Source organism: Lissotriton helveticus, chromosome 3_1 (assembly GCF_964261635.1).
Source record: "Lissotriton helveticus chromosome 3_1, aLisHel1.1, whole genome shotgun sequence".
In the NCBI taxonomy this organism is placed as follows: Eukaryota; Metazoa; Chordata; class Amphibia; order Caudata; family Salamandridae; genus Lissotriton; species Lissotriton helveticus.
In genome coordinates this window covers 649,011,888-649,022,711 of record NC_136061.1, presented here as the reverse complement: position 1 = coordinate 649,022,711, position 10,824 = coordinate 649,011,888, and positions in this window count along the sequence as shown.

Below are 10,824 nucleotides of genomic sequence, written 5' to 3'. Positions count from 1 at the left end.
CTGGGGACGGGGCTCCACCGGTTCCCGGGGAGGCTCTCCCCAGCCTGGCTAGGGTTCGGAAGGTGGGACCGGACCCGGGGCTTGAACTCCATCTGGCCAGGCCCCGAGGGTGCTGGTACCCCTCCGTCCAGCAATCCGGCCGGGGGTCCGGGGCGCCCGGGACGGAGGGTCCACCGGGGGCCCAGGGGAGGCTCTCCCCGGCCCGGCCTAGGGTTCGGAAAGCCGGGACTGGGGCCGGGGACCGGGCCCGGGGCTTGAGCCCCGTCCGGCAGGGCCCAGTGGTGCGGGAATCCCCCCTCCGTCCTGCAAGCCGGCCGGGGGTCGGAGGCGCCCGGGACGGAGGGTCCATCAGGGCCCGGGGAGGCCTGAAGCCCCGGAGCCCTGCAGCCCCAGAGACCTGCAGCTTTGCAGCCCCCGGAACCCTGCAGCCCCAGAGCCCTGCAGCTCCGGGGCAGGCAGATTGGCGTCATTTTGGTCCCGGCCATCTGGTCGCCCCTCTCGCCTCGGCCATCTGGTCGCCCTGGAAGTCATGATGAGGTGCCATTCGCCTCCCGGATCCCAGCCAGGGCTCCAGGAGGTCGGGTACTTTCGCGCCTTGGGTCCCCTCTGTCACCTCGTGTGCACAGATTGCAAGAAAGTCAGGTAATTTCCCTCCGGATTACTAGGGACAGGGTACGCCCGGACACCCCTCCAAGGTTGGTGGTTCTCTGCTAGGGGGACCAGATGGGCTATGCCTGGGTAACACCTCCCTAGGCCACCCGGGGCTTCCTTCCTCCAGGCCAACGGCTTGTCAAATTGCCCAGGACGGGCTCCATGGCTCTTGGGCAGTCGTCCCCCGGGCGTCCGGGGCTCCATCCCTGCCGACGGCATGGAAAAGTGCCCGGGACGGGCTCCATACGTCCCGGGCAGTCCTCCCCCGGGCGTCCGGGGCACCCATCTCCAGGAGGCCAACAGCATGGCAAAGTACCCGGGACGGGCTCCATGGGTCCCGGGCAGTCCTCCCCCAGGCATCCGGGGCTTCCATCTCCAGGCCAACGGCAGGTCAAAGTGCCCAGGACGGGCTCCACGGGTCCCTGGCAGTCCTCCCCCACTGGGCGTCCGGGGCTCCCTTCCCCAGGCCAACGGCATGCCAGAGTGCCCAGGACGGGCTCCACGAGTCCCGGGCGTCCGGGGCTCCCTTCCCCGGGACACCGGCTTGTCAGAGTGCCCATGACGGGCTCCACGGGTCCCGGGTATCTGGGACTCCCTTCCCTGGGCCAACGGCATGCCGGAGTTCCCAGGACAGGCTCCACGGGTCCCGGGCGTCCGGGGCTCCCTTCCCCGGTCCGACGGCTTGTCAGAGTGCCCAGGACGGGCTCCACGGCTCCCGGGCGTCCGGGGTTCCCTTCCCCGGGTCAGCGGCATGTCAGAGTGCCCAGGACGAGTTCCACGGGTCCCGGGCAGTCCTCCCCCGGGCGTCCGGGGCTCCCTTCCCCGGGCCGTCGGCAGGTCAGAGTGCCCAGGACGGGCTCCATGGGTCCCGGACAGTCCTCCCCCCGGGCGTCCGGGGCTCCCTTCCCCGGGCAGACGGCAGGTCAGAGTGCCCAGGACGGGCTCCACGGGTCCCGGGCAGTCCTCCCCCCGGGCGTCCGGCGCTCCCTTCTCCAGGCCGATGGCAGGTCAGAGTGACCAGGACGGGCTCCACGGGTCCCGGGCAGTCCTCTCCCGGGCGTACGTGGTTGTCCGACAGATTCGGGCAGATGTGCTTTTACGAACCGGATCGGAATCGGCCCAAATAATAATAATAATAATAATAATCCACATTTGTAAGGCGCACAATCACCCGTAAGGGTCTCTAGGCGCTAGGGGCAGTTGGGAAGATTAAGCAAGCTATTGCCCAGAGTCACATGGTGCTGGGCTAATCTGCCGCCGGTGCCGGGGATCGAACCGTGATCCCCAGATTCCAGAGTCAGCCGCCCTAGCCGCGGCGCCAGCTATTTCCCAGAGTCACGTGGTGCTGGGCTAATCTGCGGCCGGTGCCGGGGATCGAACCCTGATCTCTGGGATGCTCGAGGGTTACTACGCGCTCTACAAAAACCTTAAATAAAAAAATCTCCAGATTCCGGAGTCAGCCGCCCTAGCCGCGGCACCAGCTATTTCCCAGAGTCACCTGGTGCTGGGCTAATCTGCGGCCGGTGCCGGGGATCGAACCGTGATCTCCAGATTCCGGAGTCAGCCTCCCTAGCCGCGGCGCCAGCTATTTCCCAGAGTCACGTGGTGCTGGGCTAATCTGCGGCCGGTGCCGGGGATCGAACCCTGATCTCTGGGATGCTCGAGGGTTACTACGCGCTCTACAAAAACCTTAAATAAAAAAATCTCCAGATTCCGGAGTCAGCCGCCCTAGCCGCGGCGCCAGCTATTTCCCAGAGTCACCTGGTGCTGGGCTAATCTGCCGCCGGTGCCGGGGATCGAACCGTGATCCCCAGATGGGGATATCCCAAAAATCTGGCATGGATACGGCCCGCCAGGACTGGTTTGGGCACCCCTGTTCTAGAGGCAGAATTTCGGTCGGCGTCGGACATTCGAATTCGTATTGGAGAAACTCTTGTGTTTTTAAGTTAGGATCAAATTCGTATGCCACATCTGTTGCAGCAAGAGAATTAGCCCATTGTATCCATCTCGGATGGAGCGCTTTAGCATTCGGTATGCTTGCTTTTGTTACAGCCTCTAGGGCTGGTATCGGTGTAACGATTATTATTCGTTTACCTTGTGAAAGGGCTCGTTCTTTTGCTATAGCTGTCTGTGTTGCAGTAAGAATTTTTTCCGTTGGGCTAAATTTCATTTCAGCTTTAGTGTATAAGTGCGATTTGAATGCAATTGGTACCTTTTCTCCCTCATTCGAGGTCCGGTATGTGAATCCGCATCTTCCTGAGATGACTCGAATCACAAGGTTGCGTGTGTTATCACGTGTTTCTAATTTTGTTTTAATTAACATATCTGTTTGTAAGGATCTCAGAATTTCTGTGTGTTTTTGAGTCCAATTTGATTTTTTTAAATCTGGTTTTATTAGATCATAAAGGGGTTTGACCCTTTCTGCGTAATTTGCAATGTATGTTCTTCCGAAATTTAGGAAGCCTAGAATTGACTGTAGGTTTTTTAGTGTTCTAGGTGCTTGGAGTACGGCACATTTCTCTAGGAAATTGTCAGCCAGGCTTTTGCCTTCACTTGATAATTCATATCCTAAGAACAGGACTGTTAGATGGGCAATTCTAGATTTTTTAAAGTTGAATTTGTAACCCTCTGCTGCGAACCCAAGTATTATGGTGTTCACTCTCTTCAAGTGAGTATCCAAGTCATCATCTGTTAGGTATATGTCATCGACATAAGATAATGCTTTGTCATCATATGTTTGTAGTAACTCTGTTACCCTCGCTGAGAATACTCCTGGGCTGTTCTTGTACCCCTGGGGTAACCAACAGAATTCTTTTTGAGCGCCATTTATTGAGAACGCTGATAAGTATCTGCTCTCTGGTGCTATATTTTGACAAAAGAATCCATTAGAGATGTCTAATGTTGTTTTATATTTTTTGCGCACTATGTTATTCATTAGTGCAGCACTATGCGAGTTTTGTACTGCAAAAGTTTTGCAACACGAGTTAAGGTGTCTGTAATCCAAAACTAGACGATATGAATTGTCTGGTTTGGAGGCAGGAAACAAAGGGTTGTTCATTTGTGAGGTGCAAGTTTCAATCACCCCCTGGTATTCTAGTTGATCTAGAATTTCTTTTACCTGTTTTTTAGCTTCTTGCTTGATTGGATACTGCCTTTGTGCAGTAGGTTGTGATTTTAACTGGATTTTGTGAGGAGGAGAGTCCTCATCCCATCCTACATGATTTTTATATAAAGCAGGAGCCTGAGCTACTGCCCACTTTCTTGCAAGTGTATATTTTTTATGAATTGGAATATGATTTGAGAAGGCAGGCATAATTATTTCTTCGCCATGTGGGCACTCCCTGACGAACTCTGGTGGCCAATCTTTTTCAGCTAGAAGGATGTCATAGCCCTTGGAGAGATTATCCCAAAAAAGGCCCCTTATTTTTCTAGTCTTATCCCCTTCTATACGTAAAGTTATTTCATATATTTTGTGAGGTTTGCTATAATTCTGGCAATTTCAGCTGGTTGGTCTGCTATATCTGTCTCTTTTAACCTCTGGCGGATCGCCACATTCGCTGCTTCTCCTTTTATGTTGGCTAGTAATATTGCCGAGACCTGCTTGAAGTCTTTTAGTAATTTCATACCAAGAGTTAAAGCGGGTTCTGGACCGTATTCGTCTTGAATTTGTTTTAGCACATCTGGTATTACTGACATGGATGGAACTCCATGTGTTTTTGTGTAAATGGAAGCAAAGACTGTACCCCAAGTGTCACAGTCCTCCACGTGTGGTGCGATTCCCATTGGAAGACAGATAGTCAGAATCCTGTGTTTATCCACAGGGGTGGTGTCTGGAAACACCGCCTCTATTTGGGTGATTTTTTGTGCTAACCAGAATGGTATTTGTTCCCGTTTAGCTGGTACTTTACCTAGGCAGGACTGTATGTTCTGTGGTGTAATTTTATTTGTGTTCCCCTGATGAGGGGTCAGCTGTGGGATTTTAACTACAGGTTGGATGGTTGAAGTCCGCATTACATATTGGACTAGTTGTCTATATATTTTAATTAATTGTTTTAGTTGTACTAAAACATCTGCTGCAGACATTCTTTCGATGTCTGGATGTGGTGTGTATCCGGCTAGGACCGGCCACGTTGCTCCTGGTCTACCTAGTGGACCGAGCCTGGTGATGTGATTATTATGTTTTAGGGCGCCATTAAACAAGAGCAGATGCTCTTGGAATTTGAGTGGTACTTCCACTTCCTCGAAAGGAGTGTAGGTATCCGGAGGTTCCTCTGTTTTATAACAGTGGAACTCCTTTGTTACAGCATTTGCTGCTGGAAAGTTTATCCATGAATAGAATACCTCTGTCTGCCGATATGACTGTACCACCTCTTGGTGTCAGTCCATTTTCTATAAGTTTTAACGTTATAGATCTTCTTATGTTGACCGGGATGAGTATTATATCCGGGTCTGCTTCTTGCATAGTATTATCAGCTGCTATTACTTCAGCTGCTACTCTAGCTATCTCTCTTTCATCATCACTGTCTGGCATTTTACTGTCAGGATGGTTATTCTGTTTGTTTGCAGATCAGGTTTCTTATGGAAACAAAGATGAGATGCACAATATTTTGGAACAGTGTATCCTTCAACGTTGATTGAACCAAGAACCAATCACTAGGAGTTCCCTCCTGCGAGGTTTGGCGGATTTTACCTCTCACCCACTCCAGACGTCTTTGGAGTATTATGGGAAAAAGGGGTCTGAGTGAAAAAGCACGACTGAGTTACTCTAAAGTCTTGCGTTAGTTTTATCGCCTATCCAAACACGTTGGGCGCCATGTAGTGTAGTTCCTATTATCCCAATAGGCTCTGCGCATTGGAATAATACCTCCAATAGTATAGACCTAGACCAGACGTTAACTAGGTCTTCTACTGTCGATATTAGACTTAAAGTTTTGGGTTTGCCAGCTAGCTCAGAGTTCACTAGAAACTTTCTCGAATAGACAAGGAGGAATTGAACCTCCCTGGATAGACAAGAAGGGATTTAGTTTCTGACAACCATAGAACATGACAACTTTGCTCTCCCCTAATCAAGAGTGTATCTCTAGAGTCGTGTGAAAACAAAAGACAACTTATTTTACTCAGTCAGTACGTGCATTCTTAGTTTCACCAGATTGTAGAGAAAAGGAAGAGACGGGCGTGTTCAATAAAAGATGTTATTTATTGATCAGTCTCTTTTCTCGTACAAGAGAAATGAATCGATATTATTGCAATACTTATGGTTAAGTAAAGTGCATACAATAAAAGCAGAAGTATAAAATAATACTGTAAAAACATTTATATGGTTTCTAAGCCATATGGTGGTTTAAAATGGATAAAATAGATACATACATATAAACATTTGACTAATCGTACTCAACTGGTGCTTCTAACCACGCCTACCCCAGTGTACCTGACCTAAGCCTAATACGTGGGCTGGAGTGGAAAGTAGCAGTTTAAGTTAAGTTTGTTTTGCCAAGTGACTGATTCAAGAATTCTCTGCAAGGGGTATTTCAGTTCCGTACCTTGAATCTAGGATGATTGAGGGATGGTATCTCTCATCTTTGGTCTCGATATTCCAGGCTGCCTGCAAGGGCTGCTCGGAAGCGCTGGAGCTGGATTTCTCGGCAGGAGAAAGGCAGCGTCTCGTTCTCAGTGCGTCAGGAAGGCGGGGCAGCTAGTGGGCTTCGCTCTCTGCTGGGCTTCGGGAAGTCTCGCTGCTCCGATCTCGTCACCACCGCGTGTGTTTGCTTAAGGCAATATCGGTAATATTTATACCTGTAAGGTGCCGAGATTGACGTAAGGATGGACATAGATACGTCAATAAGGATGTCATACGAGCTGGTCGTTAGCGCATTCTTTTACTGAAGTTCTCGGTGAAATCAAAACAATGGCCGCAGGGTTTTTCCCAGGTTGTCATAGGTTTGATTTGTTTTGAGAACTCCGTATGCCTTATCAGGGGCTGAAGGAATATTGCTTGCCTAATTAGATGGCAAGCGTTATGACCTAATCAGATAACGCGCTCCTGTGCCGTGGTCTGGCGTAATCAGATAACGGTTTCTGCATCATGGGATGGCTGCTAGTTAACTCGTTAACCAGAATAGGGTCAGGAATAGGGGGATCGATACAGAACCTATAGGAATACATCACAGATGATTGCGACACCACCCCCAATTTTGTTTGATCTGTCATTTTTGAGGATAGAGTATTCAGCGGGTACCAGAAGATCAAACAGAGTATGAGAGGATTCATTAAACCAGGTCTCAGTGAGGAAGAACATGTCAAGATTCTGGAGGATGATAATGTCAGAAATTTCCAATTTGTGTTTGATTTCAGATCTGCAGTTGTGGAGCAAGCAGTGCAGTTCTGATGCAACCGTTTTGGTGACAGGGGTGTTAGGGCTGTTAAGGGAGATAGGGATTAGATTCTTGAATGAGGGTGCCCAGTACGAGGGAGGCTGGTAGGATCTGGATGAGGAGATGGTCTGAATAGTGAACTGCATAGAATTCTTAGGAGAGGAAGGTGGAGAGAGGGTGACGCTGGTGGTCTTGTAGCTGACTAGTAATTTGGAGATGTCTGTAGAGGACAGACTGTGGTTGGCTTTATTGGGGAGTGGGAGCACGGAACTCCTCGGGAGGATATTAGGGAAGGGGGACAACTTGGCGCTTAAAAGTGAGATGGATACTACAAGCTGGGAAATAGAAGAGATGAGAGAATCAAGTTTGCTTTCCAGGGAGAGGAGAGCTGAGCACGGAGTGTTCGGTGGCACGATGGATAAGGGCGGGAGTGCAGAGGGTGAGGGGGGACGGTGAGGGGTGGGGGAACGGGATAAGGGAGGTGGTGCAGGGGGTGATTGAGGACGGGGAGGGATGGAGGAGTGGGAAACGGGAGGGAGAGCAGGGAGTGAGGGAGTGAGGGAGGACGGGGCAAGGTGGGGGAACGGGATAAGAGAGGAAGTGAAGAGGGAGGGAGGGGAGGGGTGGGTGAATGGGTGGGGATTTGGGGAGCAAGAGTAGGAGGTGGGGGAAGGTGGTGAGTGATAGGAGTGGATGGTAAAACAGTGGTGGGAAGAGAAAGATTTGTACTGGTGTTGAACAGAGGGGAGGAGTAGAGATCATCAATAGAAGGAGAAAGTTGAGGAGTAGGAGTGGGTCAGATCCATTTTCCCATTAGTGAGGGCTGTTTTCCTGGTCAGCGCACTCCTTTTTTCCGGTCTGTGAGCTCCTTTCACCATGGTAGTGTGTTCCTTTTGGGAAATTGCACAAAACTACTTAGAAATGACCGCAATAGCTGACACCATGCTGATTCATTGACTGCCATTTTGTTTGCCCATGTTGTGTAAACCCAGCACTGCTTTCTCGCCTCACTCTTGTGACTGGCAATGCTAAGCGAGGATTCTCAAATGACTCATCTGGATATTTAAGATTTGGTTGAGTCCTGCCTTATATTTAGCCAATTTGTGATAGATGACTGTAGATCTCTCATGGGAGCGCTGCACATCCCATGGCTGCGGTACATTAAGGATATGTTGGAGAGTGTGGGGTGTGTGGAGATGTTCACTAATCCAAGACCACTTCGGCCCAGTGGGATGCTGGTTGTAAAAAACATGTTCTTATCCAGGTGGCAAGGTGAAAGAGAAGAAAGGGAACTCTCTAAACCCACTGGGAAACGATATATTATGATGACAACTTGTCCTCGGTGGAATTGTATCTGTCGTCTGTAAATAACGTACATCACCGCTTTTTATTGACAAGGTTTAGGTTTAATATAATCCATTGGCTCCTAGCTGTCCCAAGGGTTTTCATAAGATGGAAAATTTGAAACCTTGTACATGTGATAACTTCTCTGTGCAAGACATCACACATTTTTTTTTATTCTTTGTGATTTTTATCGCATTTTAAGGCATAGGTTTAGTCTCCCCTTGTTCAAAAATAGTCACTTTGCACCAATGAAACCGGCCCTGCTGTATTTGCAAATATTGCCTTCTCCCCTGGTTTCTTTTGAGGTTGCAAGTTTCCCCTCTGGTGTCCTCAGATCAGGAGAAAGCTATTCAATGAATAGGGGATTTTCTAATATTTGCTGCTAACCTGTTGTATGTTTCAAAACGGCGTTTTTATAATATTTATTAATGGTTGTATTTATTAAAATACATTTTTATCATGAATTTTTATTGGCTGCTGGCGACTTTGCATGGTTTTTATTTACCGAATAAAGTTTATTTGACCTCAACTGACTTGTCTGGAAGTTTAAATTCTTGAATATTTTCAACGTCCTTTTTTTCTTTCCTCTCATAGAATAATGCGCACCTGCTATCTGAGTTTGTTTGCTTCCTGTGACGTGTACTCTCACTTGAATTATGTATGAAGAAAAGCCTATCAAACGTGTAAATTTTGGAGAGGTAGCTTTAAAATTCCCGCAGCTACCGGAGGGGAAAATGCTGCCGTTCTGCATAGTGATAGCGTGCGCTGCTTGTTTGGCTGAATAAACTTGGGGAGACTTCACATAGGGCACTTCGGCAATGTTTCCTATCGCTGAGCTCCTTCCTACCGGGCAGTGTGCTCATTTCCTCCTTCAGTAAGTTTCTTTCTCCAAGGCTGTGTGCTCCTTTTTCCCCGCCCGTGAGCTCCTTTTTCTAGGGCAGTGTGCTCCCCCCTTTCCTCCCTCCCAGTGAATTTCCTTTTCTTGGGCAGGGTGCTCCCTTTTGTCCCTTTGTGAGTCACCTCTTCTTGGGCAGGGTGCTCATTTTTTGATATCATGGTGCTCCATTCACCGCAGCAGTGTATTTCTTTTGCTATGGGTGATCTCTTTCCTCCTGGGCTGTGCTCTCCATTTCCCCCGAGTGCTCCTTTCTTCTAAGGAATGTGGGGGCATATTATCAAGGCGGGCGATATGAGATTATCGCCGCTTTAGCGGCCGTTTTCAGCCGCAAAGCGGCAATAATTTTATCGCCCTATTAGCAAGCTGTCGCTAACAGCATTTAGCGACAGCTTGTAGGCGATAGCGAGCGGTTTGGGGCCCGCTTTGCATGTTAGCGATATTTATCGCTAATGACATGCAAAGTGGGCGCGCCCAACCTGTTAGTGACTGAAAGCAGTCGCTAACATCGCTATCGCCTATTATCAATGCAGGCGTAGCGATGAAAAAATTTGCGCTAAGGGCGAATATCGCAAAAACCTAACGCCTGCTCAGACCACTTCTTAGCCTGTATACCCAATGGGAGGTGGATATTCAGGTTAAGACCCTATTAGCGATAATGCCTGAATATCACTGGATTTCTAGCGAAATTCACGCATTTCGCCGCTATTGCCGGAAATGTTATCGCATTGGAGATAAACGTTGCTAATAGCACGTTATCTCTGCGATAAAATACAGCGATGCACGGTGATAAAAAAAGTGTCGCTAAGCTTATTTAGCGATAAATATCGGTAGTTGTTGTTAATATGCCCTATGATTCTTTATCCCTCTCAGTGAGTTTCCTTTTTCTGGTAATGTGTGCTCGCTTTTGCCATCATTCTGTCCCTTGCACCACAGCAGTGCATTTGCTTTTCACATCTGTGAGCTCCATTCTTATGGGGAATGGGGTCCTTTCCCCCCATTACTGAGCACTTTTCTCATGGACATTGTGTTCCTTTTTTCCCATCAGTGAGCTCCTTTTTACAGGGCGAGGTGTTCCTTTTTCCTATCAGTGGGCTCCTTTCTGCAGGGCGAGGTATTCCTTTTTCCCATTAGTGGGCTCCTTTCTACAGGGCGAGGTGTTCCTTTTTCCCATCAGTGAACTCCTTTCTAAAGGGTGATGTGTTCCTTTTTCCCAACAGTGGGCTCCTTTCTACACGGCGAGGTGTTCCTTTTTCCCATCAGTGGGCTCCTTTCTACAGGGCGAGGTGTTCCTTTTTCCCGGGGGCTCCTTTCTACAGGGCGAGGTGTTCGTTTTTCCCATCAGTGAGCTTCTTTCTAAAGGGTGATGTGTTCCTTTTTCCCATCAGTGAGCTCCTTTTTACTGGGTGAAGTGTTCCTTTTTCCCATCAGTGGGCTCCTTTCTACAGGGCGAGGTGTTCCTTTTTCCCCATCAGTGAGATCCTTTCTAAAGGGTGATGTGTTCCTTTTTGCCATCAGTGGGCTCCTTTCTAAAGGGTGAAGTGTTCCTTTTTCCCATTAGTG